Below are 23,637 nucleotides of genomic sequence, written 5' to 3' on the forward strand. Positions count from 1 at the left end.
TGTGTCCATTGCTATAAGGACTTTAAGGATAAGGACTACAAGGAATGGATCAGTCTGCTACTTGTTCAGACTTGACTGCTTGTAGCAGTGTGAAGCGGTAGCTGTTGCTGGTCATGAATATAGAAGGAGTTTAAAAAAAAAAAAAGTAAGAGACTAGAGGGAAATATTTTAAACAATTAGCCACGAGCTCACAGCAGGACATGTATCTGAAGACAAAGCAGGAAACAAGATCTCAATTGTTTCACAGCTATTACCTGCTATGTATCATGCCTTGTTTAAAGATACTTGTTTAATCATCTTGTTCTTAGCTTCACTGTTTTTTTCCTTGCAGTTATAATTTCCTTACAGGAAAAACACTGGTGTGTTTTATGAAAGCTGCCATTAACTCTGTCAGCCCCAAGAGACAACAGCAACTGCAAACAGTAACTTCAATTCAGAGTTGCTAAGCTGATTATGGCAAGGGGTTTAATGCATAAACTCATCTTCACAGCAAGGGATGAAGGCCACAGGGATAACCATGACCATCTGCTGGTGGTCAGATGCCTGAGTGAGATACCTTGGAATGAACACTGTGGGAACTCAAACATACAGTTAACCCTGGACAGGTTCTATTTTTGAAATTCTTAGGAAAAAAGCATTACCTGGCAAGATAAATGATGACAGAGTTGGATCTCAAAACCTCAAAGTCATAATAATCAAATTAACCTTGTCATAACAAATAATCAAATTAGCTTACATATATCTCTCTAGTTTATCTCCAGAAAACTGGGGAGTGTTTGAAAATCCCATGCATAAAAACAGAGGAAGATCTGCTGTATGAGCTCCTAGGCCTATAAACAATAAAATCAACTCCCTGAAAAAATAGTAGCCAAGGTTCTTAAAGGGAATGTGTGTTGACTGAGAGATGTGATGTGCCAAGTATTATCACACCTTTTTGGCAAGCATTTTTACAAAGATATAACACTGCCAAGACAAGTCCCTGTATTCACTATCAGAACTCTGACAAATTCACATTCTGATGTTTTTTTTTCCCTGACTAATAAAGGTACAAAATAATTGCAATAACCCTTATGTGAGGGTTAAACCAAGAGAAGTAAAAGAATCTTGGCTACTTGTATTAAAAAAAATAATAAACCTGCACTTGTACATGTTCAAATCCACGTTTTTCCAAATTCTAAATTCCATAGTGTAACTCTCACTGTTAAAATACAAATTAAACATTTCCCATGTGTCAAAGAAAAGGAAATATTACTCCTGGGTGCTTGTCATTGTATCTCAATATTGGAAAAAAAATGTAATTGTTTCTAATTATCAAGAGTAATGATTCTAAGCATTGTTTCTGAATTCATTTGTTGCAGTCAGCTGTCTGCATTTCTGTTTCTCTAAAAACAGGCCAAAAATAATCCTGTCAGATTCATTTGTTTATGTTCAAGCAAGGTTTCTTTTCTGTTCCACTAGTCAGGTGATGCTTTGTTAGTTTTACCTGCAGCATGTGTGATCCAATACTTCAAATTTACTATGTCTGTTTCTTTTTGGTTGTTAATTGGGATGTTTAAGTGACAATGCATTTTTATGCTGTGCTTGGGTTTTTTAAAGGTTCTCATGTAATTTCATCTACTCTAATGTGGTTTTGCTCTAAGAAAGCTGGCATTTATTTGGAAAGAAATGAGTCACTGTCAGCTACCTGGAAGACAAGTAAATCTGCCATCACTCTGACCAGACTTGTTTATTTGTTTACTTGTTTACACTTCAAGTTCTGTCAGAAGTTCTAGATAAGTTTACAGGAAAAACACAACCATGGCCACCAGGAGTGACAGGGTTTTAAAAAGCACAAGAGAACTCCAACAGCAACCTTGAGACTTGAGAGAAAGAAAAAAAGGTGAGGAGAGAGAGCTGGCAGGTTACCCAGAGAGACAAGAGGAAAATTAAGACTCGTAGCCCTTGAACTTTCATTGGCAATGCCTGGTTTCTTCCCTTGGGAAGATAAATACATTTACCTAAGCATTACAGCTGCCTGTAGTCATGAAATCAAAATCTGGGGAATGATTTGGTTGTCCACACCAAAGATTACAGTGGAAAAAGCAAAAAAAATGTGCTTACCAGAAATTCTGATGAGCCATCTTCAGTAGTGTGCTTCTACCACTTTTACAGTTCCTTGACAAGGATATTTATAACATTCTGATCAAGTCCATCTAGCCAGCATGTACATGAATTCATTGTTCATTATCCTGAGATCACCTCCTAATCTGTAGGTCCTTCGCAGTTCTGTCTATCCTGCACATTCTGAAAGAAATACACCAGAGTACTTACCATTTTAATTTGGATTTGCTAAGTGAATTTATTCATAAATAATAACCATTTTCTCTAAGGTATAAATACACGGCTAACAAAACCTATGTTGAATCAAGGAAAGATTTCCAACTTGCCCATCAACTTGCAAGTTTTCAAGCATCCTCTGTAGCAATATCCTCAGATACTTTACACCATAGAGCATGTGTCTGTAAGGAGAACCTGAATTCCTAAGCAAAGTTTTTTTTCTTCCCCAGGGTACTGAAGTTTCACTTCAGAACAACAAGAGTAATAAGTCCTTTAATCTTAATAAATAAAATAATAATAAAAACCTATGGTCTAAATGGTTTACAGCTATTTACATTAACCTTTGCCTTTTCTTCTGTTTTCTATATTACTCAATACAATTTTTACCTTTTATCTGAAAAATTCAGATTGATACTAAAAGCTGCATGTTTCCAAAACAGCACCGCTCCTCATAAATTATCCTGTTCCAACCATACAGTTGTTTCAAGAGAACTGAAATTGCAGTAACCTTGCCATTTACACAAACATCAAAAAAAAAAAAAAAAAAGAAAAGAATTTGAGACACTGTGGTTACCAATATGTATATATCATGCCATTATAAATTACTCTTTGTGTCACCATCTGCATTTAGATACAAAAGTTCCTGACAAAAATGCATTTGGGCAATAGTTGCTTTTAGACTCCTGGGTTTAAAATGTGTCTGAGAGAAGATATTCCAGCAGATGGATGTAAAATTCAATTCAGTGTAGTCTACCATTTTGGAACCTGGGAATAAAATGCTTTTGAAGATTTTATTCATAATTTTGTGTTTCCACACTGGCCCTTATTCTGGGTCAATGCTTTTTTGATAGGTCTTCTTTCAAACATTTCTTTCTCATCATATACATTCTTTTCTTTTATTATATTCTTTCTGTTTTGTGTGGTCAGATTCAGTTTTCAGTAGAGGCTTTAGAAAATGCTCCTTTGAACAATAGAGACAAAAGAATGTGGCCTTAGTCACTTCATATATTTATATATATATATATACATATATTTGTACTTAATTTTGTAAAAGGATGCCAGAGTACAAGCACATGAATAAATTAACATTGCCTCATTATTGATTAGCCTAACTGCTTCTAAGATAGTGGGCTCCTGACTTATCAAAACCTTGTAAAGAACTTAATCTGTATTCTTGTGCTCTCCCTACATGTCTAGAAGCAATTTCAACTTTTCCCTCTTATATCAAGAAAGAAACTTGAGCCAGGAAGTGAAGAGTGTTCAGAGTAAAAGGCATTACATTCAACACCACTTTAAAAACATTACACATGCAGTGAAAATGAAGTTTGGAGAGAGAATGCATGCTTTGAGCAATTATAGGTGAGAGATTTTTTTTCAGATTGCACTTTATTTGTGATGTCTCATTAAACTGACAGTTTCTTAGAGAGGGGAGAGTAATTTGAATTAATATAGTATGCATTACATATATATTGCCATATGGATACTGCAATTCTTTAATGAAATAGAATTAAAAATGTAAGTTATTTGTGGGCATACCCAAAAGTGTATTTCTAGGGAGATGAATAGGTAACAAATCCCTGCAAATTCATGAGACATCAGTATAGGTGTCTGCAAGTAAGAAAACACATGTTACCACTAATAGGAAATACTTTGGCCCACTAGTAATTATATAAATATTTTCATAGACTTCTAAGTGTCTAATGTGAAAGTTCCAGCATCAAGGTGAAATTTCAGTAATTAACTTGTTTGTTTTAAGAATGGAAGTAGCTTCTGTGGCCACCACTAAACTGAAGTATTTAGATATATCTTCAAAAATGTGATAACTTAATTCCCTCTTGATTCCTTTGTCTGAATATACAAACTTCATAAAAAATGTCATACATCATACTAATGTCTTATCTAATGTATGTTTATGCCCTCATTTCTTAGGGTTTTTTTGGGGTTTTTTTTGGGTTTTTTTTTGGTTTTTTTTGTTTGTTTGTTTGTTTATTCTAAGCCTTTCCCTTCTATAAAAAATGTTTGTGCGATGCAATCAATTCCTGAGAAGAAGAATGTTCATTGTTACTTTAACTACCATGTTACATTATTTCAGAGGGCATGTGTCTCTCAGGATTCAAATTACACAGTTTTTAATTAGAAAAACCCCAGCAGTAGTAGATACTATAGGCTAGAGGAAGAAGTTTATATTTTACCAGGATGGATTCTGTTGGAATAATAGGATGGAATATGCTTTTTTTTACTTATTAATATGTTTTAAAGCAACTTTGACATTCAGAAATAAAGGTTTAGGAAAAGGCCAAGAGGATCACAAAATTATGGTGATGCTTCAAAAAATGTGTGTAAGTTGTCATTAGTCTCAAAAATTCAAGGCTTAATCTGAGATGAATGAACATTTATAAAAAAGATCAGCCATGTTATACTTACATCCCTGCACACTCCTAACATGGAAATATTGTTAATGTCTCTGGAGAAGTCTACTGTATTTTTTAGGTGGGAAAGGTAATTGGTGTTTTTTCCTTTGTCAATCACGCTAGTTGTGCCAATGCTCTTTTTTACAAGAGAGATTCCACAGCAGAACATTGTGAGTAATTGCTGAGCAGGCCCTGCACACCCAGAAACTGTATGGAAGATTTTGGAGAAGATCTTTCCCTTCTTAAAAAATATTATTTTCCCCATCTAGCCACAAGCAAACTAAATATTTTCACTGTTTTCACTCTGCCTCCTCTGTTCTTTTCTCTTCCATTCTTGCATCTCATTTTTTGATGCTGTGACTCCACTTTCTGTACTTCCCTCTCTACTACCTTTCTTTAATACTCCCTCTTCCCATTTATTCCAAACCAAGGCAGGTTCTATGTAACCCTCCCAGGAGCACATTTCTCTATTCATCTATTTCTAATAGATGTTTCTATCAATTCCTTATTTCTGTGCAAGACTTTCCCCGTGTCAACAGTCCCACTGAGTTTAGTGCAGCCACACACCCAAGCAAAGTCACTGAAAAGAGGTTTGGAAGCATTTGCTGGATGAGAACCTGCAAGCAGACAGAGCATTTTTGTGGAAATTCTCAGCATGTGTTCCAGTGACTGCTTAAATATCCAGAGAGCCCACCCCAAAACAGGGCTGAAGTGATGCACAGACCTGTCCTAGGCCCTCTCTCCTTACTAAGGAAAATAGCAGGAATTGTTGAGCTCTGAACTGTGCTTCATCATATTGGAATGAAAGCAATAATGACTCAAGTATTCTTGGGCAAAATTTGTGAAGATAAATTCAGGACATTGATCACTCATTTATAAAAATGATAAAAAGTATAAAAAATTACAGAAGTATCTGGTACTTCTCTTTCTGTGCACTTCTGACACATAGCATTATAGCAGAAAAGGGAAAAAGAAAGGGATATGTTTTGCCCTTGAGAGCAATAATATGATCACAAGGAGACAGTTTCAGATCTATTGAATATTTCAAACCATACATTTTAATGTGTGTTTCATTAACTTTGGGGTGGCAATGAAAAGGAGGCTCCTTCATGTTTTTTTTTTTCATACTGTTCCACTTCATTATTAAGCAATGATGCCAAGCTGTTCACCAGGATTGCTGCTAGCAGGCTTGAACAGCTTCTGCCAAGTGTGATTAATGCAGATCAAACAGAGTTTATTCAGTGGAAGAGATTGGCAGATAACATTTATCATCTCTTAAGAAAGTTGGGATTTCCAGACTGACGTCAGGCTGGTGATAAACTTCGAGGCTCAAGGATGTTTGACCAACTAGTTTTGCATATCCTTTAGAAGAAAGTTGAATTCCACTTTGATTAGATTTGAAACCTGAAGAGAACCTCATTTACATGCAAAACCTCCTCCAGTGGTTAACTTTGTGGTTGAAAGGACAAGGCATATCGAGAAGCTTATCAGTGACTGTACTTTTTTTCATAAGTATAAAGACTATGTGTGTCAGTCACTAATACAGAGTAGTCTGGCACTGGCCAAATCAGCATCCTCAGGCTGCATGTAGGGTGGGGGAATCATGCAGCCTGGATTTAATTCCTGCTTTGTTAGCTGGAGCAAGCAGTTCCTTCCAGTTTTTTGTTCTTTTTGTCTCCTTTAAAGTATAAACTTTCCAGAGGCCCTAGTTCAGAAGTCTGAAGTACAAAAAAGCATTTTGCTGTCTTAGGCGAATATCTTTCTAAATAATGAGAAGATTTTAATGAGAAAACCAAAAGTTATTTAGTCTTTACCTTTCTCAAAAGCCATTATCCTTAGGTTGTTTTCCTGGCTGCTGAGCAACACAAAAGCTGTGTTGAGAAACTCATTCAGTTTCTAAGATCTATTGCTTGGCCTTGAACCTCTAACACAGACCTCTGCACAAAGATCTTCTTAGAATAACAGTTTTCTACTTCCTCCACCTTCCTCAACCAAACACAGCCCTAATGGCAGTCAGCATAATAAAAAGTCTCCAGCACAAGAAAGCAAGTTCCTAACTGCAGTCAGCTAATCTCTGAGACACCCTGTGTTGTCTCAGGTGTTTGGAGGCAGCAGAAAGCTCATTAGCACCAAATAAATCACGTTGCTAGGCTCAGCCAGCTCATCAAGGGGAGGTTATTGCCCATATAAAACTGTCTTGGGCACAAAGACCTTTGCTTCCCTCCCATTTTGCCTTACACTGTCATAACCTCTTCTACATGTGCAAGATTTTCTCTGCAATGACAAAAGTCCCTTTTTGATATCACTGTGACCCACCTAAGGCCTCTGTCACCACCAATTTCCATAGGTGACTTCTTTGGAAAGTGTTGTAGTTTCCAAGGCTCCAAATTAGAAAGTTTACTTGGTTTATCTTCTTACAGAAAGGATACTTCATAAAAATAAGAGTAATTGTTTATAACAAGCAGTTTTTTCTCTATGTAAGGAAAGTAAACAGAGAGACTATTTTTAAAATCTCACTCTATAGCTGTTTTTAACAATTGCAGGTAATATTTTTTGGCATGGTGGTTTCCTCAATATGGCTGAAGCCATGGCTCAGATTCTAAATTCCTTAAAACAATCTTTTAAAGGTGCCCTTTTATTTATTTTTTTATTTTCTGAAGTATTCTGACCACCTTTGTACTTAGAAAAATCTGCTATGGCTAACTCACTTCCATATTAATAACACAAGTTTGGAAGAATATTCTCTTAGAGACCCTGTGCTAGACATAATTACTTCAGCAGGATCCTCACCCTCAGCACTGTCTTTGGCAAAGATCCATGGCTTTATATGAGTCCAAACAGCAATTTTAAAAGAAAATAGCAACAAAACCCAACAGCCCAACACATATAATCTGACGCTGCCGCTTATGCCATGGCTCATCTGGCAGATGTTCTGAAGTGAGTGCCTCTGATTCTCAGAGCTCTGGTGTCTGTTCTGTTTGCAAATGATCATTTCTGCTTTCAGTGGTGGTTCCATGCCAGATCCCTGAGGGCAGTGGCAATATGTTCCACTTAATTTCAGCTTTCACTAGACCAATATATTTTTAAAGTAATAGTAATTCAGAGTTATGACCAGAGTAACAAGGCTGTGCCCAATCTATCCTTGGGGTTGTTTGCAGATGGCTTAGTCTTGTGCTTACTGCTGGAGAACATTGGCTCTAAGGCCTCCTTAGCATCTTCCTTCAAGCCAAACTGGAGGATTTTCAAGTCTTGTCCTTTGCCTGCCCTGCACAGCAGCAGCTCCAGGTTGCTGGCTCAGGCAGCACCAAAGTTACTCACATTGCTGTTCAAAGTTCATTGCTCTGCTTCACTTCTTCAGATATGCTCCAGAGGCAGGAGGTGTGACACTGGGCTGCCTCAGGAGCTCTGAATACAGCAATGCCAGCCCTTCCCAGCAAAAAAACATCTACTTCTGCCTCACTTGGTGAGGTCCTTTCACAGCTTCCAAATTAAATTTGCATCTCCTTAGCTCTCTGCAATGCCACTCTGAAAATACCTGCACCTCCTCTCTCCTCTGGCAAGTGCCCAAAGCTCCACAGTCCCCCTGTATCGCTGTCAGCTGCAGTAAAGCAGCTCAAGGATCTTCTGCTTACATCTCAAGATACAACTAGAACCAATCCAGTTCAAGGCTTTCCAGCAGTACAGGCAAAGTCACTTTTGTCACCTGAAGAGTGAGTGACACGGGGCACATGAGGCAGCTCCTGCTCTTGGTAAGGACAACTCATAAGGCTTGGCCAGGGAGGGGGTGTTTGTGCCCCTGTTATCTCCAGGGGTTAGGGCATGATTGCCCCCCAGTCACCATCCCCAGCCTGCCCACCACAGCTCTGATGGGGCTGCTGGAGCAGCACCCTCCTCAAAGGAGGGAGCTGAGACCATGGACAAGCATTTGCCCCTTCCCCGCTCACACCCACCCCAGGAAAAGCCTGGTTCCTGTGACAACAGCCATGCCAAAGAAGGAGCACCTCACTTCTATCACTAAACCTGCACTCAGCCAGGAATGCCTGCAGCCCCTCCTAATGATAAACCTGCACTGAAAGGCAATTTGAACATTCATAATCTCCTGTATCAGGCTCTCATGCCATTAATGCCACCAGTGCTGTGACCTTTTAGCAAGATATCAGGTACTAGCAGCAGGTTCAGAACTGCAAACTTTAATTAAAAACTGTATTTTAAAATAAAACTCAGTTTAGATGCACTGATAAGTGATTTTCACCATGTGAAATTTCAGAGTTGCTTTCCTGAGGAAAAAAAAAATCACTGCAAGCTTCCTATTAATTTCTTGCTAGCTAGGTTTCAAGGACAATTTTATTAAAAATGAGCAGAGCCTTCTGTAATAAAACCTTTGCAGTTGTTATGACCACCTGTGCTACCTCCCACCTTGATTCACCACATGACAGCACAGCTAATTTTTCCACATCCTAGCAAGGAAATTGAGCTGTTACAATTTCAGACGATGGGGCTCACATACACGTATTTTAGACTTCATTATTTTTCTGTATGACACGTCTGAAACTGGCAGAGGTTGCCTAAACAGCTTTAAGATCTCTTTCTCTATGAGGCATGGTATAAAAGTTCAGATAAAATCATTAAAGTTTCTGAAGTGGTGCAAAACAAGAAACAAGAGGAAAATAAAACTGGGTTCCTCATTGGAGTGCAGAGCACTGACTGTACAGGAAAGGTCTCAAAGGAGATGATCTTAATGGATTACTGTTAATAAACATTACAGTTTATTAAACAGTTTATAAAACAAACAACAGGGTGGCACTCATCTGAACTGAAACAAACAGGGAAATTATGGCTCTTGAGGCTTACTCACCACAGATATATTGCTTCCTGCTCTCTCCTCAGCCCTCTGTCTAAGTTTTATGAAAACACTAATTGTTCCCCACTGTCATTCTTAACCACTGATGACTCAGTGGAAAATAAAAACAAAATAAATAAAAAACCAACAAAAAAACCCCGCACACACCAGCTTGATTGGGTCCCCACAGACCAGCCTTTTTTGGCTGTGCCCATGTCCTTTTAATTTCAGGGGGCAAAACCTCCTAATCTTAGCCACAAAGGGTAGGAGAATTCATTTTGGGGAGAGAGAGTTGGCAAGCTGAAAACTGAAAAGCAGGGGAGGAGATTATAATTAATGCATATGGGTAGTTTACATGCTGTCTCCTCTCCATGGTGAGAATGTAGCAAGCTGTCTAATTGGAGCCTGGTTTTTGGCTTCACTTAAATTCCTCAGAAAGCATTGCACTCCACAGGCTGCATAGTTAGATTTTGTAGGTTTTGGCCACAGCAGAAGCCTAATAAAAAATACTGGGATGAAGAGGGCAAGCTATTTCAGGCATAACATTCTGGAGCAATGCAAAGAGGTCACAACTGGTGAGAATCTGCATGAAATTGCATTAGGCACAGATGAAGTGTCCGATCATCTTTCTGCCCAAATTCATAAATATATTAGCACACACAACCATCAGAGTCACATCTTGTTTTTATATCCAGCAACCATCCTCTTCACTGGTCTCTGACAATTCTGATAAATTGCTACTGCCCTTCAAAAGAACTTTTGATTTCCATTTCAAATCCTGCCCTGGGTGTTGCCAGCATATATGTGTTTAAAAGAGTGCCGTGACACTCTGGAAAGAGAGTGGATGCAGATCTTTCTTGCATTTGCTCAGAGTCTTTGCAAGACCTATAAGCAAAAGCTTTACTACCGAACCATTTTTTTTTCAGTTACTAAGCTTTTCTGTTTTAAAAAAAGTCTTTAAAATTTAATTCCCATTATGCAAAAAATGAATGTTAAACAGCAACAATGCCTGCTAGTTTAGCCAAATAAAATGGATAGCTATCCAGTAAATTATGCAGCAAATTGCAAGCTGTGTGAGTCAGATCTTAAAGGTGCAAGTCTGGAAGCCCCAAAAGTTTCATAGCTGACATCCAGGAGAGTGAATTCATTGAATGAGGGGAATACAGATGCCTGGCAGGGAAATGGAAACACTAGTCTAGAGTGGGGCATTAGCCCCAGCCTCATGAGTCTATGCCTAGGTGCTCCTGTGGCCTGTAAACTATGAATAAGAAGAATTTAAGTAAAATATAGACTAAACAAAAACTTCATATTTTAGTAAAGTGCATTTAGATATATATTTCAACTCCAAATGGATGCTTTAGCTAAGTGATGCGAGTTACCACTTTTGAGTGAAGTTAGAAAGCAATTACTAATGAGGCTTAAGGAAAGACAATTTAAAATAAAACCATGCATACAGAAGGGCAAAGCTACAGCTTCCAACACTTATCTGGAAGCTTGTGTGCTCAGAAACTGTTTACTGAAGTCACAGCACTTATTAACTGCATCCCATTCCTCCTAAAAGACAAAATTCAGCTATAAATTATTTGGAAAGGCCAGACTCTGTACATTAATTTACTGAGGCTTTCATCCTTCTGCACAGTAGTGTATTTTTAATACTGCTCGAAAGATATCAAGTACCTTCTTTCCAACCTATTCACCAGCTCTAAATGGGATTTGACATTACGAGGTCGGCTTTGCTTTGCCTCTTAGATGACTTACAAATTTGCAGAGACATAGGTTCACTGTTCTAACATGGATCAATGTTCAACAGACCACTGGTTTTGATGGCAAACATTTAACTTTCAGCCATTAAGTAGAAGAGGAAATTCAGGTTGTAACAAATTACCTGGCATCTAAACAATGTTAAAGTTGTCCATTAGGTGTGCCTGTAGACAGTGCAACAGCACATTAGTTTTAAATTGCAAAGTTCAGTCAATGGAGCGATAGAGTTCAGATCTGAAACGTTTTACTGAGCTAGTTAAAGGCCTGAACAGTGAAATGTATTTAAAGTGAACAAGAGTAGAATGGAAATACTTTTCGATGATCAGAAGATTGCAATCCCTCCTACAAGAGTAAAAAAATACTGAAAAACACTGTAAAACATAATGGTAATTATAAGTGATTTTTCTATAAAATTGCCATATGAAACTGACTTTGTTGTGTTTTAAACTGTGTGGACATCCTGAACAAAAGATATTTTTTAGCATTATATTATACTTTGTTTTTCCTACCTGCTACAGCTCTTTCCTCCTATATAGTCATGTGAAATGTCTGTTTGCATCAGCTTCCCAGTTAGGCGTGTTTTCCACCTTGAATAGGACTGGAAACCTAAATAAGGCAGAGGAACAAAAAAGAAGGAATATATAAAAGAGAAAGACAGATAGTGGTACTGTTTGGGACAGTGGTGTAGAAATGAGATATTTTAACCCTTTGTAGTTTGAAAATGTTTCATTGGAAACTATTTTGGACTATGTGTCAAGCTCTATTTACCAGTTGCTTTTTACTGCATCATGGATGAGGAAGCACAAAAAATATTTTCCTCATGAAATGTTGGTGTGAAAAAAGTTAAAGATGCTGGTGAGAGCAAGCTCCCATTCCAGATGGAATATATGTGTTAGTGAACTATCTAGAAATGCAGCCACAGGCATGATGCAGGGAACTCAAACCTCTCAATCAGACCATTTATGGGTTTTGGTTGGTTCTTGGTGTTTGCCTCCCCAGCCTGACTCTCTGCTTTGAATTTTTCTACTCTATATTTTCTTGGCCCTCAACAGAAATGTTTTGTGTTTATCATCTCCACTTTTAACCTGAATTGCAGTTCCTTGAATAATCACATTCTTCTGCTGTACCAGGGATCCTAAAAGGAAACAGACCTGAGTGGAGATGAATCTGAGGAGTTTTAAAACAAAAATGGCAATGTGAAAATGGAACAGTGACAGTAAATTATGCTTTTCTGTTTCTTGATGTAAATGCTGAGAACGTGTGCCCTGAAAAAATGATGGGTAAACATAGGAAGGCTGTCCTTGGAGGAAACCTGAGAGATGCAAAGGAGAAGAGAGACTGGTGGAGAATGCCATAAATAAATGTGAGGTTAAAAAAAGAAATGAAGGGATGAACCTCAAGGAACTGGAAGGAGAGGGACAGCAGGAAGGGGAAACAGATTAAAGAAATCTGTGCAATTATTTATTTTATACAGCTTATTTGGTCAGCCCATCTAAACTCTCTTTAAATGATTCCAATTGCTCACAGTGATAGCTGCAAATTAACCAAAATATCTAGCCAATATTTGGCCTAATAGGGCTAATTACACAGTTTTTTGTAATAACCACCAGACATGTTAGCTGTAAATGTATGAGACAAGCTCTGTGCATTTTCAATACTCAAGAAAAGTGCATAATTTAAAAGATATTTCATTCAGCCATGAGTGTATGGATAAACAAATGTCAGGCAGAAAATTCTGTCAGCTTGGAAGACCAGGGAAACTCTGCCTACATGACCACTGTTGCTTGCTGAGACTGTTACTTCTCAAGAGTGCAGGCAGATATCGTTATTTGGAACTGAGTGGAGGAATTTATTCATCTTCACGAGTCTAAAAGCCAAAGGAAATGAGTTCCACTAATACAAGCTCTCAATTTATGGATCTCATGGTCAATTTCTGCAATTGTCATGGCAATCAATGCATTAATACTGAAGACATGTTATCATCACTTTAGATATCCAACGCATCTTTTTGGAAATCAACTGAAAGAAGCTGCATAAGAAAAAGAAAATTCTTAAAAAATGAGAAGCCAAATGAGCAAATGCCAAGCCTCCAAATGAGCAAATTCCAACCCAAAACATTAAAATTGAGCACCTTTATAACACCTTTCAAAATGAATCAAAATAAATCCAAAAATATCCCAAAAGTGCAGCTATTAGTAACTGTGATTTCTTAATATATAATTTTGGAGCATGAAACATTTCAGAAAGCATGGTCATAAAAATACTAACCTACAGGAAGAGTTCTGGCTCCACACTGTTTGTGTGGGAATTATTGTGACAGACGGTTCTGCTCTTTTCTTGTACCTACTGAGGCAGTCAGTGCTGTTGAATTGGTGCTCTTTTTTATGGGAAAAAAAAAAGAGTTGAATTTTTTTTCAGGACTGAGAACACAATTTCAAACTTAGTGTCTGTTAGTTCTGACCTCCAACTAACAGAGTAGAAGAAAAGGAAAATGTACATCCTGATATCACAAAGCTTCATTGCTATTCATGAAGTCGTTATTATTTGTACTTTGTTTTTGACATTAAAAGATGATCAAGACATTCTTATTAAGATTATTCTGTGCAATCTTATTAAGATTATTCTGTGCAATTCATATAACCTGGATGAGGCACTTCAAAGATTTTAGAATTATTAGTACTATAATGCCTAGAGTAAAACATAATCATGTCATGATATGACATTAACAAATAAATGATCTGTTTTTTGCTTTCCGTATATCTAGTATTTTAAATAAAGGCATAAATTTTTTTCCTCTTTTGAAGCATGAAGACAGAGAGTCTTCATAGGAGTTTATGCTACTATAAGCAGAAAACAACAATATGCCATCTAAATGGAGAACTGCCTGTATCTTTTTATGCTTTAGATCAATAGCTCTCTGTTTATTCATCCTGTGACAATGAAAACGAAGGTCAGTTTAACACTATGATTTAAAACAAAAACCCTGAAAATGTACAATTTTTATTAAATTTTGTCTTGTAATTCTACTTTACTTTGTGTGACTTTTGTTTATTCCCCAATGAACTTAGTATTTTCTACAGCTGTTTTTTTTAACAGGTAGCATGAAAACTACACAGCATCTGAGGTGAGTAGCCAGCATTCACTAAGGGCATAAACCACTTTTTTTGTGTGACCAGATCTGTTTTCCTTTCCATACTGCCTAAGCCTTCTTATGATTGAGCTGTGCAGATGAGCACTGAGGTCTTTTGCTCCAGTGTCTGCAGGGGAACAAGAAAGCTTAAAAGATTCTGGACCATATTAGGATGTTCAGCAGATGAACTTGGCCAGACCTGTAGGACAACTGTTTCACACCTGTCAAGGTCAGATCTTCAGTGCCCTAACTTTTAGTGTCTGATTATTAACAACTTTAAGTTATACTTCTGCTTTAACATACTAGATAATGACATCATTTTCTCAAGAAATACTCCAGCAAAGAATAGGAAAACCCTCACTGCTTTCAGGACTTTTTTTCTCCATGTCTCCCTGCTCCACAAATGGAATTAGCATCAGTACTGTGCAGAAGGTGGGAGCACTGAAGTTATGGACTATGTTTTCACAGTTGATATCAGTGATGAAGGAGAATGATGGTAACAGATGTGTCAGGGTGCTCTTTTTCCATCATACCTCACAAAGGTTGCATAAATTAGAGTTGTTTGACAGTGTGCTGTGTTGGGACTGGGTAGCTGACAGCCTGAGTGCTGGATCAGCTTTCACCTCCAGTTGTAAAATTTTAAGTTCAGTCTACTGGAAAATGTTGCCCTAGCACTTGAGAAATCACAGTTGATATAGGAGTAAAAAACAACAACAACAACAACAAACAAACAAACAAAACCCCCCCCCCCCAAAAACAACCAGCAGCAAAACAAACACTTCTAGTGTACAATATAAATGAGGGGAAAAATGACAGTAGTCAAAATCAATCAACTGGCAGCCAACAGGTGGGTTAAAGAAATAGCATATTTTCAATAGTACCTCAAGAAAATTTTATTTTTGCGAAGGCAAACTCATCCCATTGCAAAAGTGTCACCAGCTAGGCTCAAAAGAAATAAGTGTTAAACTTGCCTGTAGTGACCTTGTTATTGGCATTTTAAAAAGAAAAGTTGTCTCATATAAGAAACGCATTTTCTTCCTTCTCTTAAACTTTACTTCCCCAGCAGAAGCATTACACCATAACCCACTTTGACAAAATTTTCCGCAGATATTTCAGCAAAATATCAAACACCAGGATATTTTGGTGAAAAGTGGCAAGGCATCAGTTTACAAAAGCCAAGAAACGAGCAACTTACTGAATAATATTAACAAAATCCAAATCCTTCCATGACCCAAGGAAAAATGCCTGTACTTGAGTTTCTTTGTGAGATTTCCTATTTAAGCCAGTGGTTAATAGATTTCATATGAGTTGGAGTGGGTTTTGGGCAGTGCTAACTTTTACATATAACATGAGGCCATATGTTAACTCCTGTGACATCCAGTGGGAAACACAATGTTTAAGAAACCTTCTCTATAATACATGCATTTCCCACAAATTTAGAGTCAACTAGCTAAAATAAAGGAATATAGTTTACTGCAGAGGTCTTTAGAGGTCGAAGCTGCCATTATTAATTGTATTACCAAAGAACCCAAGAACGTAAGTAGCATAAACACCACCAAGCACTACGTAAGGATGAAGAACATGCACAGCCAATATCTATTCATCATGCATCATCTTGAGAGGACAGGTGATACTTCCAGAAAAGCCTGCCAGGCTGTCACCTGTGTTTATAACACTCTTGGTTTCCTCACATATGCACTTTAGCATGGTGCATTATAGTTTTGCTGCTCAGCTTAAGAGAAATTCATCTAGTACACAGTGGTGCTGTCTCATCTGAGTTGAAGCCATATGGTGCTTCCTTACAGATAATACTTTGTGCTGTCAGGAAGACAAGCCTATGTAGAGTGGCAATGCACCTCCATTCCGTGAAGTCTCTTAAAACTTACTTGGATATCAATTTAAACCCACCGGGTTAAAACATCTGTGAGAAACTACAACTGTAATCGATTGTCTTGGCTAACGTGCTGCTGTCATGAAATCCTATTGCTCCTTTCCAGTGAAGTAATGCTTTCCAAGGAGAAGCAGAAGGGTGTAATGAATGACGTGACAAAACTATCAATGTTAAAAAACCGAAGCCGGCAAATAATGGTTTTTGGATTCCTCAAGTAGAAATGCAGTAAGTTAAACCTGGATAATGCCAATATACTGGGAGAATATGTACAAAAAGAACATTTGATATGGTTACCTAATATTTAAACAGCATGCCTTTTTGTCCTTCTGAAAAATGCCTGTGTTCAGAGATACAGAATAGTTGTATTTGTACCCAATGTTAATCCAATCAAAAATGTCAGGAAAAAGTATAGTCTCCCTCTCATTCTTTAAACCAGGACCTATACCTCAGTGTGAAGTCAGCTGCAGTTTTAAATTCAATCCACAAAATAATGCATCTCCAAGCCTGAAATTTTTTCAGCTTCTGAATAAGTGTTTGAATAAATAACTCCTTAAACTGATTAGGTAGCTTGTCTACGAAACACAAATGCAGGCATTTTTATGTCAACTACCATTCATGTTTGTATGCTGATATATTTGCAGGACTTGAGATGCAATAGTGTAAAAATAATTTCTAGAAAACACTTGAACAAAATGTCCTGTTTTGACCTGTAATAAAATAAATATTTTTTCCATGTCTCCCAGGCTAATGAGAAAGCTAGGCTGGGTATCATATCTTTCCTTTTCCCTGAAGGAGATGCCTAAGGAATGTGAAATGACGCTGGAAAATGGTCTCAGTAACACCTTAGGTTGTCAAACCTTTGGCTGCACAAGACTAACAGCTCTTTGTAAAACATCTGTCTTAGGAACACTCCTGCAGCCCAAAGGCTCAGATCACAAACTTTTTAAGGGAAAAGTGATAAAGGTTCATTAATGTTGATAAGCCACATTTTGGTCCAGAAGCAAGTCACAGAACTCATTAGCAGGTAGAATTCTAAAGATAATGGATGAGGACTCCTGCAGCTTGGTAAAATGTAAGCCTGAAGTATTTAAGTTCATTTTGCTTTATTACAGGTTTTATGGTAGTTTGCAGTCATGGTCTGCAGTTTTCCTTCCTCTCAATGCTGTTTCTCTGCAAAGAAACTGAAGAGAGGCACAAAGCGACAGAGAATTTATTTGAGCTCTCTAAGTTTAAAGCAGGAGTGACCATTCTATGTCTCACACACCACAAGGGATGCTATACGTGCTCAGCTGTGACAGAGCTCATGTCTCAAAGAGAGAATTAGAAACCAGTGTGGCACTCCCAGAAAACAAACCTGTAAAACAATAGAATTCAACTAGAGAAATGAAACTAAAAATTACCAATTTGCAGTCAGGAAGACACCCAGTGATGAAAAGTTCTGCATGTAGTCATAGCAGCAGAAATCCTTAACAGCTGCATGCAGGCCTGGCACTGCAGAGTGCAAGGTTCACCTCATCTGTGACTGATGATGCTGCAGAAAATTATAAAAGGCAAAAAATCCTTGGAGAATGCAGCCAGGGTCTCACCTTCCTAAGTATATGAAATAAGTCCAAAAATTACTTCAAATTTTGTTAGAAGTGGCTATATTGTAATCATGAACAGAAAGACCAAAACATCACCAAAATTAAAAAAAAAAGAAAGGATGATATCACAGCAAGGAGTAAAATTTATACAGCATATGAAAGCCATGTCTTATTTACAGTGTTTTTCAGTCTGTTTGGTATGTAAGAACCCACTCACAAAGAGGTTAAATACAGGGAAGCCTTTCATAGAACTCACAAAGAAATTATTCCACAGCATCTTGGCAAATGTGTTATGTGATCATCCCTTGTGCCAGAAAGAACAACAACCACACCATGAAACATTAATTTGAAGTTCATTCCTTCTGAACACACACACACACAAAGATTCTCTCTCTCTGTATAGATACTTTTACACACACACATGTATGTGGAAATATAATGCATAAGATGCATACACACAAAGACATACCTGTAAGTATCACGTATAAGAAAATAAAACACAATATATGATGAAGATGTCATGAATGATGTACATTTCGGTGACAAAGAAAAAGCAGATAAAAATTGATGGGAATGTACTTTCACATAATGGTGAAAAGAATTTCATGAGGTGCCAAATCAACTCAAATTACTTTTCAAGCAACTGTATGTAAATAATTTTCCCTTACAAGTTATGAGATTTTAAAAGCTATTTTTACCATAGACTGAGTGGTTTTGCTTGCTGCATGGATGGAAACTTTACTTCAATTGAAGACCTGGCTTGGCTCTCTTTCTTCTACTAGCACTGCCCAGGGTTTTTTCAAAGAGTTGAAAAAATATCCTAGAAGTCTGACAGCCATTGGGAATGGTAGACTTGATTTGGCAGTGTATATTCAAATAGGACACCTACCTTCACTGTTTTACTGCCATGCTAGAACATGCAAGGATGAATATTGGAGCTGCCAGAGAAAGATTTTCAAATATTATCCACCTAAAAGCCCTGAGTCAAGGACTTGACACCATTTGTCCACGACAAAAATTCAGCTCTTCACTGCCTCAATTAGATTGGTGCTCCTTAAGTCACCAAAGCTCTCATAACTGCTTCAATGAGGAAGTATGAGGCAGTATTTTATTAAAGTGCTCATTGGCTGCAACAAAGCCTTTCAGAGATTTAGAATGTATCGGGCTAAAGTGTTTGTATGAGATGTGTGAAGACTTGTTCATTAACATTGCAATTAATTTAAAGACAAGGACTGCCTTGCAAGCTTTTCTTACAAACTCATCTCAGCAGATTTACACAGTTTTTGCAGTTTGGATATCACCACAAACACAAAAATCCTGTACTCCATTGATTTCTCTATACTGTAAAGTCTTAGGTGAAGAAGCCCTGAATATTTCTTCCTTTTTCTTCTATTTAATTTTTTCTTCCATAGCATTATAATGTCTTTGGAAGATTCATTGCCTTTCTTTCCTTCACTGGATTTTTTGGAGTAAACTATATTCACACCTTAGTCTTTTTTTGACAGTATTAAAGAAAAGAAAAACCTCAAATCAGTACATCTTTCCTTCCCTAAAGGGAGGCATGGCTGGACATGGTAAAACAAAAAAAAAAAAAAAAAAAAAGAGGGAAGATAATTGGAGCATTTTGGAAGGAATTCCAGAACTTTGCCATGGGTTACCTCTCATACAAAGTTGTTAGACTGTAGATTCTGACTTGAAACCAGACTGCTGAAAGGTGAAATTGTCCAAACTGCTCTCCAGGCTCAGAGTGATTTAGAATATATTTTACAGAATGTCTTACAATAGCGTTTTGGTTCAGGACAGCAATTAAATCTTGGCAGTTGCTATTCACCGTGCCTTGGTCTGCGCTCCAAAGCAGACTCAGTGTGCACATTTCTGCATTCTGGATCAAATCAACTAAAGGATTGTGAGCTCTCCTTACATGCTTCAGCCATTGTGTTCAGTCCATGGGATCAGTCTGGAGCCAGACCAAGGGCAAACACAAGAATGCTGTCTTCAGCTACATCTGCTTTTCCACGCTAAGCTTCTCCATTGTGTAACTTATCCTGATAAGATACACACAACTTTGGGGAGGACTGTAATTTTCTGCTGTGCCTAAATGTATCTGCAGAGAAATGCGACCAGCTCCCAGCTGCAACTTGAATGCAATCCAGACTGTGACTACAAATCAGTGGGACAGCACTGGCTAGAATGGTTCAGGATCATCAAGGAAAAAGATGAAATTATAGACTTGATTCCGAAATACTGTTTGATTCTGAAATAATCAGGGGATTCAATAAGGACATCACAACAAAATAAATGGAGTTAAAGTTGACTATGCCATCTGTGAAGTTGGCTCACAGACTCACGCTGCTTGTCGATTTTGGAAATAAAATTGCAATGCACTAATTACCTGCTTCTTAGGATCCCCATAAAAACACTGAATTTAGCTACAATATGTTTAAGCACTTAGTCCATAGATAATATTAAGATAAACTATTTTCAGTCAGCTCTGGCCCATTATAGGTGTAAAATAGTTGTCAGCACTGACAACCACACAACATTTAAAATTTATGCCAAGTGCATGTGTTTTAACCATGCACAAAAATTCTTAGTTTAACCTTTTTTAGATTATTAGTATTTTCCATAATCTTTTCAGAGGATCTAACAAAACTATTTAGTCATTAAAGTCAGTGGTCATGATTTTTTTGCCTGTGTACACTTAATTTTTAAACTTGGCAATTCTAACTTACATTTTAATAATTTAAATTACAAAGCATGGCCGATTAGGTTTGTCAAAAAGTTCCAACATTGATAACGGTAGAGTTAAAAAAAAAATTCTGTCACTTATTTTATTGCAAACAACACAAACAGAGAGTACTGACAAAATCATACTATGGTCCCCATTACATTTGCAATGCCTCTAAAAAATAATTAGCGTTACTACAGAATTCAAGGAATTCCAGACTGTTGAAGTAACAGTGATTGTTTGCTTTGAAAAATGAAGAGCTTTGTGGCTAACCCTGTACAGCAGAAGGGTCTTACAATCTCTTGTGGGTCCAGCCAGTTCTTTCCTCCCTTCCTAGTGTATTTCAATCCAGAATGCTCACAGCCTCCTCCATATTTGGTCTACAAACCTTTACAGTGCTTGTGGTGTTTCAAATGCATCATTTCCATTCCATGGGGCCAAGGTTGCTCTGCCAGACTGAAGGGCCAGGGTAAACACATTTCCAATTTCAAAGCTGTTTGTTTTGGTAATTCCAGATAGAGAGGTTCTGAAATTGGTATACACTCATTTTTGTGTTTACCAGAGGCTGTTTCAGATCAGAATTGCTCCCACAGCCCTTAACTTGCCAGAGCCCACATATGTAGCATAATGTCTAACAAAAAACCACATTGAGGGACTCCAAATATTTACTAAAAAAAAAAAAATACTGAGAAAAATAGTGCTGCAAATCCACAAACTTCATCCCACTTAAGAAATAGCTCTTGCTGTATAATCATTTAATAGGAGTGAGTGGTAAAGTGTTGTCTCAAAGGTAATTTCAGCAAGAAAATTGAGAGGAAAAGGAGCTTTTGAGCTACACAGAATGGTGATGGCTTTGACTATATTTTACATGAGGAGAGCCCTCCAGCTGAAGGGCATTTGAGAGACACAGCGCTTTCATGTTGCTGTGGTAAACTAAACCACAATCAAAAGGGTACCTTGGGTTAGATATTTTGGTTACAAATTTGCAGGGCCTTGTCACAAGTTCTTTGAGGTTATTAATGTGATTATTAACTTACCTGTGTAGGAGTGGTGCCTTGAAGACTCCAATGAGATCCAATCTGCTGTAGACATTTTACGAGTGCTCTTGTACTCGCTGTCACATAAATACCAATGGAATGGAATGAATGATCAAAAAGGAAGAAAAGTGACAAAGAATTGGAGAAGTAGTTGCTGTGAGTCCAAGAGCAAATCTGTTCTGCAGAGCAGACTTGGGCAGGCTGTACTCCTGTGCCCCCATGTGCTGTCAGGACACAGCCTACACCCATGGCAAGAAGTGGCACACTTTGGGCAACTGGTCAAGGCTTCCCTCTCACCAAGCTCTAGGACACCAGCAAGGTCTGCAGCTTGAAATGGGCTTCTATCCAAAAAACCTTGGATTTGAATATCTTCTAGGTCAACCATCTATTTCTGGGAGAACAGCCAGAATGAATAAACCCAGATCCCTCTCAGCCCAATAAGCAACCATCCAGAGCACATTTTCCCCCCCAATAAATATATAATCCACAGAAATTATTATCATAGCTCAATAACTTCCCCATTATAAAGGAGTGAATTAACTCCCCTTCCAACATTTTTACATTATCATAAGCTCGTGCGAGCAGTTGTATTTTAGAGCTAGCAATATGAAATCTTCAGTGGGACCACTATCTTTATAAAAGTTATATACAATAGAAGAAAGTTTCATACTCCAGGTAATTCATGTGTGACTTACAGTTTTTATCATCTCTTGGTAATTTTTTTCCCTCATCAGAGTAAGTTTCACTGGGTATATCATGTGTCATATTATAAATAACAAATTTTAATGCATGATATCCAATACCGTATTCATTATTCTTAGTAAGACTAGGGAATTTAAAACAATGGAAAGTCTTATTTACATGTGACTTGAACACAACCCTTTTCAGATGTGAAAAGCCCCATCTGGTCTGTGAGGGCACATATAGGATTACTCATATTTGCATGAAGTACAAAACTACATGCAATAATTGTGTAAAAAAATTCAAATTTTCTGAGGGTACCCAGTTCAGCAAATATATACATTTGCCATCAGCTGTGATCAACACACAATATAAAATTTAAAGATGTTGCCTTCCAGAATCCTAAAACATTGTCTGAAATATTTTATATATCTTAGATAGATAAAGATAGATAAAATATTATATAAAATATAAAGATAGATAGATCCAGCCAGTTTTGTCTGCAATACGTATCTCTATTACTGGAATAACTGAGCTCCTCATTGTCTTTTGGTGTGGACATCCATTAGAAAAAGTCATTTTTGCTTGCTGTTTGTAGACTGTGAAGCTCAGAGTAGAGCTGTACAAGACATTTTGTGAGCTGCTCTCAAAATCCTCTTCTACCAAAAGATAAAAGGTCAAACACTGCTTCCAAAAGCATCTGAGAGGTATCCAAGTTCTGTATGAAGGAGGAAAAAGTGAGCTCACTTCTTTTTGGATGAAAGGCACAAGATCAACTGAGCCACCTGTAAGACCATAAATTCCAGCCTTAGGCTGAATTTCCCAAACTTTAGATTATTTGCTGTGTACAGCAATCCCTTGCCCAGGGTGAGGAGTACATGCAGGATGTTGAAAGAAATTGGTGTAAATATATGGGTTTCACCAACCTCAGTTTGCTGAAGGAGTCACCTAAACCTCCCAAAACACACATTTATGCTTTTCCAAGACATGCAGGTGCATTATAATGAGCTTTAGAGAGGTATCTCTCTGGGATTAAGACTCTTTCCCTCATCTTGGAATTACAGGTGTCCAGATCTGCTGTTTGTCACAAGGTTGAGGCTGTGATAATGGCTGCTCTGAATTTAATAATTGCATTTCTCTGCCAAAGTCCACCACATCATCTGTCGAAGTCTTACACATATTTAACTCCTTGCATATGCAAAGTGAGGGTTTTGGCATGCCCAGAATATTTTTCCTTTTGAGTCAAACTACTCGAGTTT

At 37.6% G+C, this 23,637-nt stretch overlaps 1 long non-coding RNA gene across 1 annotated transcript; it reads right to left on the reverse strand.

The window, feature by feature from the left end:
* Positions 1 to 2,227: 2,227 nt before the first annotated feature.
* Positions 2,228 to 21,815, reverse strand: LOC119696138. The gene is made up of 3 exons (XR_005255500.1): positions 21,698 to 21,815; positions 11,838 to 11,934; positions 2,228 to 2,283 (listed from the first exon to the last, which is right to left on the reverse strand). It is a non-coding gene; the product is annotated as an uncharacterized LOC119696138 (long non-coding RNA).
* Positions 21,816 to 23,637: the final 1,822 nt, after the last annotated feature.

This window comes from Motacilla alba, chromosome 1 (assembly GCF_015832195.1).
Source record: "Motacilla alba alba isolate MOTALB_02 chromosome 1, Motacilla_alba_V1.0_pri, whole genome shotgun sequence".
Lineage (NCBI taxonomy): Eukaryota > Metazoa > Chordata > Aves > Passeriformes > Motacillidae > Motacilla > Motacilla alba.